This window comes from Barbus barbus (assembly GCF_936440315.1).
Source record: "Barbus barbus genome assembly, chromosome: 25".
Taxonomy (NCBI): Eukaryota; Metazoa; Chordata; class Actinopteri; order Cypriniformes; family Cyprinidae; genus Barbus; species Barbus barbus.
In genome coordinates this window covers 7,554,617-7,561,225 of record NC_136753.1, presented here as the reverse complement: position 1 = coordinate 7,561,225, position 6,609 = coordinate 7,554,617, and the positions used below count along the sequence as shown (strand labels likewise).

The 6,609-nt window shown below is 37.4% G+C and overlaps 1 pseudogene across 1 annotated transcript; it reads right to left on the bottom strand.

Moving 5' to 3' along the window:
* Window positions 1–1,445: 1,445 nt before the first annotated feature.
* LOC306844782 (dystrotelin-like) lies at window positions 1,446–6,601 on the bottom strand (annotated as a pseudogene). The gene is made up of 14 exons: window positions 6,583–6,601; window positions 6,205–6,279; window positions 5,904–6,105; window positions 5,732–5,817; window positions 5,516–5,610; window positions 5,375–5,446; window positions 4,939–5,102; window positions 4,218–4,329; window positions 3,430–3,560; window positions 3,209–3,344; window positions 3,028–3,101; window positions 2,769–2,919; window positions 1,700–2,190; window positions 1,446–1,549 (listed from the first exon to the last, which is right to left on the bottom strand). The product of its transcript is annotated as a dystrotelin-like (transcript).
* Between the last annotated feature and the right edge of the window lie 8 nt (window positions 6,602–6,609).

Here is a 6,609-nt window from a genome sequence, read left to right as displayed (position 1 = left end):
ATAAAAAAAAGTATGTGTACTGAAAAAAATATCAATGTTTATTTATTATCCAACAGACTTAAAAAAAATAACATCCAAAAAAAGTCTAGTATTAAAAAACAATCAATAAAAAAACAGCATATACAGTAAATTCACTATAAAATCACACATTAGGCATGAATTATATAATTTATTGCTCGATATTAGATTTTCTAAATTTATTGGTAATGGTATCAGTGTCCAATATTGACTTCTGCCTATATTAGTTTTCCCTACATCATGTCTTTCAACATGTGCACATGTGAAATGCTGAAATGTTTTTTTTCTGTTTATCTCAGGGCTACAAATGTTCATAGTTGTAGTATGTGTATAATTTTGTTTTAAAAACACTCTTAAATAACCGACTTCTCATTTACCTATAATCCATAGACTACAGTTCTGTTATCTTATTATTTATATTTTTGTCAAGAATAATCTAATCAGACAGTAGGCCTGTATATATATATATATTTTTTGCTATATGTCGTGACTTTTTCCTTAGTTTTACTGTGACAAAATTGCAACGATCTATAATATTGGTAAGTTATTGCTGTGGGCTATAATTAAGGGTCACCTGGTCATTATCTCTAAATAAACCCAGACAGACCCAAATCAAAGCAAACACTTCTATATTAGGTGTTAAACACTCTTTGACCATGGACAACTCACCAATTAATTTCAAATGTTTTCATAGTGACAAGAATATAATTATTGCCTTTTCTGTATCATCTGAATGTCAGTATCAGTGCCTCTTTAATATTAACCAATGTCATATCTCATATAAATAGCGACATCTTTAAACCCATTCATTTTTAGATTTCATTAAATTGTGAATTATCAACCATCAGTACTGTAACGTAAGCCCCAGACACAGATGTCAGTAACAGAGAATTGGTGTTTATTTGAGCAGGTGAGTAACCACGGTAGTGCAGAGGTGACTGGAGGTGAGTGGCTGGACAAGGAAGGCTTGTTAGATGAAGGTGACTGGTCTAATGAGCTTGGTCCTTTCTTCCACAGGTATTGGATGCAAACAGTACGGGGAGATTCCTGGAGCACACTGATAACGGAGACGCCCAATCTGGCAGGAGAGGAACACACAGGAGGTAAGTAGCAGAGGGTAAGTTTCAATTGCATATACTCAGCGAGCCGATGTCTTGGAGAGCAGTCCACTTCGTTGTGTATGGGATCGGACGCTGGAGTGAATGGAGTGTGTGCTTAAGTATTGGGGTTGATTGCTGTGGTGATGAGGTGCAGGTGAGCGTGATAATTAACAGGATGCAGGTGAGAGTGATAGAGACGCTGGAGACGGGCCGTTCTGTGACAAGCACACTGCGAGCATTTGCTGTTATGATTAACCTTGTGATGGAATGAGAGATGGAAATTGGCTTGTATTGGTTGCAGGTAAGGGAAAGTTATTCTGGCTGCCATCATGCCAAACTGGTGGTCCTTACAGAAGTGACAAGATGAGAAACAGAATCTCTGACTCCCTCTGCTGCCGTCATTAGCTTTTCTTTCTGCAGACTGACCGACCCTGACGGAGAGGAAACAAAAAACGGCCACAAAAATTATATATTTATTTTAAATAATTTATTAACATATCTTAAAAGCATTTGCTGCATTTTGGATATGCAACTAATTATAGACAATACTATTAAGTATTATTCAAAATTACGGCACAAACCTGTGGCTATATATAGAGAAAGCTCATTTCGAAGTCGCTGTACAAGCTCACAAAGTTCCTCTTCCTCGTCCATCTCTGAGTCATCTGAGTCTGAGTGCTCTTCCAGAGATAAATCAGACAAGGATCGATGAAGTAAAGAAAGTCTTTTATGCAGTAGCTCCTCCTCTTCCTCCTGTTCCTCCCGTAGCCCCTCCTCCTCAGCTTCCTCTTGCTGCCCTGAAGCTGTATGGTCATCCTCTTCTGTGTCATCCAGATTTGTGGAGATGTCTTCTGATACCTCATAAAGAGTCTCCTCATCCACTTCTGTTCTTCCTTCCTGATATGCTTCTCTCCTCTCCTGAACCCGCTCTTCTCCACTGGAGCTGTCTTGAGGTTTTAAACACCCAGGTTGAGTCCAGTCGTTTTCACTAATGCTGGTCATGTTCTGGTTGAAGGTCTGAATGGGAACGAAAGTCAATTCTAAGCTGATCTCTGTCCCTCACACACAACATCTGTGACAATGACAAAAAAAATAACTATTAAAGAACCTGTTATATGTTCCTTGTCATTCCTTGAATCTGCTTAATATCTGTCATATTTAAATGAAACTGGTAATACCTCTGCACTTATTAACTAATTTATTATTACCTATTTACATTTATTAGATTATTAAAATAAAATGTATATTTTTAAACACCCATTTGTATTACAACATTATATTAAATTCAGCATTTATGTTCATTCATTTATTCAGTTAAAATGGTTAGCAAAATATGGCTAGCTGTGGAACAAAGCAATATGTAATTAGTTAAAATGGGAAATGAGATTGAAACAGATTGGATGTAAGCCTTTTGATAATAAATATATTAAACTTGGTTATCGTGCTTAAACTGAATGCGTTCTAAATATATTTAAAACACATTCAGTTTATTAGTACAATTACATACCTGTTTCATTATGTATAACTGACAAATATGCATTACATTTAGTTTCTTAGTTTATATTAAAACTGATGGAAATAATTCAAATACAGAAATCTTAGATTTAGGCCCAGATATTTTTGGACTGCCCTCTTTATGACCCCTCTCACATGTCTGACTCTGTCCAGTTCTTCTTCCAGATGCTGGTTATGTTGGTTCATTTCCTCCATCATGCTCTTCAGCTCAGTACATTTGTCCTCCAGTGAATCATGCTCTGACTGGGCTGCAACTCTCCACACTTGAAACTCTTTCTCCAGGAGCCTGATCATAACATCACAAACACACTGAGGCCCAATACAATTACAAAAATATGGCATGCAAGACTGTCTGTTTTTTTGGTAATACTCAAAAGATTTATTTTGGGCCCACCATTTATCTCTCTGCAGATACCTCATGGCCTTCTGAGTAACACTGAGGTCTTTTTGGAGAATAGCTGTTTCTCTCTATAACACCATAAACATAAAAAATAACCCCAGGGGTTTTATTTATTATGTATCATTATGATAATCTATGTGAATTTTACTTCTGTGAAACGTTGCAGGTACGTTACCTGAGGATTCTCTGTCTCCTCTGTCTGCAGACCTTTAGACTCTACTGGAACCGCAGCAGGGGTGGCAGTCAGACTAATTTCAGGAGCATTATGCATGTCTGGATCTGCTACAGACTGCAGCACTGGAGAAGGGGCACTGCAAACACACATTGACACATGAAATCAACTATATGCTGTGTTCCATCAATGAAAAACACATGGTGTACACACAAAATGTGTACCTGTATTGCAGCTCTGCATTAGAGCCTGCTCTCAGGGCTCTCTTCCTCTCTGCTTCTCTCCGAGCGTGTCGAGGTACCAAAGCATGTCGAGCACTAGAGGCCAGTGATGCCACTGACTCCTTCCAGGATGGCTGAACAAAGAATAATGTATATAACCATAATATAGCATAATTAAAAGAGCAGAAGTATTGTCACTATTTTTTGTCATTTTATATTTCAAGTAATTAATTAATTATTGATAGCACATATTAATAATTCCTGAGAATACATTATACTGTATGTGTGGTAAATGGTAAAATGGTTCCTGTGTCCTAGTAAACCAAATGGCTTAAAATAATAATAAAACATACACACACACATTTACCATTTTATTTAATTCATTTCATTTCATTTGCCTATTCCAGCCTACAGTTCACATCACTCTATCCCGGTGGTTTTCAATCCTGGTCCTCGGGACCCACTGCTCTGCACATGTATGTCTCCCTTATTTAACACACCTGATTCAGATCATCAGTTCGTTAGGAGAGAGATCCATGAACTTAACTAAGCGTGTCAGATAAGGGAGACATACAAAATGTGCAGAGCAGTGGGTCCCCAGGACCAGGATTGGAAACCACTGCTCTATCTTTCTATGGATGCACTTATGTTGTTATTAAAATCCTGGCCTAAGGAAAAGCTGCTGAATGTTCAAACTCTATAATGTTTCTAAACAAACAAACACTAAGTTAAGGCATTTAACTAAAAACCCCAGTTAATATACATAAAACATCATATGTTTGTTTACACACCTGAGTGCAATATTCCAGTACAGGATGAGAGGGTTTGTGTTTCCTGCTGCGTCTCTCGGTCAGAAAGCAGCTTTGGCACAGATGTACGTTCAGGCATTTCAAACAGCGATACCTATGGACAGGTCATACCATTATTATCTACCAGAGAGCATGCATGTCAACCCCAATACAAACATACTGTAACAGTATTATTTATATACTATTATAGTTTTTATTCGTATTTTAAATTCACTTTTATTTTATATATTTTCTGTTTTGATTTTATTTTCAGTAATTATGTATTTTTGTAATTTATGTTTATTTTATTCATTATTGAAGTTTTAGCTTTGTTTTTAGTTAACAGTAATAACCCTGAAACCAGTGTTGCCAAGTCCACTTTAACACTGTGGCCGTGGGTTGTTTTTCATGTCCGCAGGTTGAAAAGACCCCAATAACATGATATTTAGCCGCTGCAATGTGAATTTTACCATGGGAACCTCAGAGTAAACGTGTTTTACCCCCCAGAATGCGATTTATACTGGGGGACTCCCTTCTAAACACCACTGAGCTAGTATGGGCTAGTTTTGAGTAGCAATTGGGCGGGTTATGTTGTGAAAACCTGGCAACCCTGCCTGAAACAGATATATTACAAACACTTTTCTACACACTATATAGTGTACATGCACATAGCTGTGGGTCAGTAGACCAGCTTAAAACCCCATCAAGTATGAAAAAAGCATACCTAAGGCCAGTGATAGGAAAGGCTTTACAGGCATGGCAGTGGACTCTGTGCAGTACAGCTTCACTCACTGAAATCCTGTAGAGAGTGGACAGCCATAACAGCAGCCGGGGTTCTGACTGCAGCCAGCCAATAAAATGCTCTTCAGTCACACGTGCACTATTTACCTGAGAGAAAATCGGTATTGAATGTTGCTAAATCAGGGATTTTCTAACTTTTGTAGCCACGGACCACAAAATTGGATGTTCCTCTTGTGAGTGACAAACTTTCTAAAATTAATAATTAATTCAGAAGGTTGGAATAATTGAGTTTTTTATGTTTTAGAAGAAGTATCTTATGCTCACCAAGGCTACATTTATTTTAAACATAAATACAGTAAAACAGTAATTAGTTACTGTACTAACAGTAATTAGTTATTAGTTATAAAAATATACTATACCCCATTAAAGCAAGAGCACACTGCAGCTTCAGCTTGACCAAAAACATGGTTTTCCTGAACCACTGCTGGAACCTTAATCAGAACATTTTTAGTTAGCAATTTGCTAGAAGTGGGTCTAATTCATTGGATTGTTTTTCTCACCTGGCTGAGGTCTTCCAGCAGGATTTTGAGTGCACTTCGACTGATACAGCCCCTGTCACTCTTCCCACTGTAGCTCTCAGCTAGTCGAAACAGAGCTGCAAAAGAGACAAACGCAGACTCTAAGCAATGTTGCCATGATCCTAACTACATTATTTCATCCTGAAAGATAGATTAAATCTGAAGAGGTGATAGAAATTAAGTGAATGTGGAACAGACCTCTCTGTTTAGCTGAGAGAGTGTCTCCACAGAGGGCGATCAGCGCGACCTTCACTGACCTGAGCAGAATAACACCAGTTTGCTCTCTAAAAGAAAGCAGAAAGTTTAAAGTGCACATGCATAAATACAAAAACAGACTATACAATGTCGAAGCAACAGAGTTATCGTTCACCTGTCAAACAGTTTAAAGAGAAGCCTGGTGGTTTGATCTGTGGCTTCAGGGACCGCCTCATTAGGAAGTTCATGTGAAATGCTCTGGAATAGTTCTTCTAGATGCTGCTGTACATCTTTTTGAGCAAGACTAATCATTTGTTCCCCAGAACTGCACAAAGTATTTATAACTGGGCGCAAATCCTGCAGTGACACCAGGTGCACTGAAGATTGAAATGAAAGACTCATATGAGATAAAAATTTCAGGTGGGTGAGATAATATAATGCTAATGCATTCAGCAAGTAAACATGGAAAAACTCACTCTGACATAGTTTTTGTAATGTGCGAAGCTTTAGAGCAGCTCGATACACTGCAGAACGAATTTCATTTAGACCTTCTATGGGAGAAATATATGTGAAATGACACATGAAAAAAACACAAAAGAGAAGACTACCAATAATTGCATTAACTGCAAAACACAACTTGATTCAAGAAATTGATGGGATCTTTTTCGATAAATGTATTTTAAAAATAAAAATATAGCTTGCATTGTTGTGCCAGTTTCATTGTAAACACACACTCAATATAAATAATAATTAATAAATATCTTATTATGTACAAACCCGCAGCACTGCTTTTTACACAAACATTTTTTTTCCATTTTCAGTCTTTTATTAATGGAAAGAGGGATCAAACTTACCAGTGCTATCCAAATCCATAACAGTCC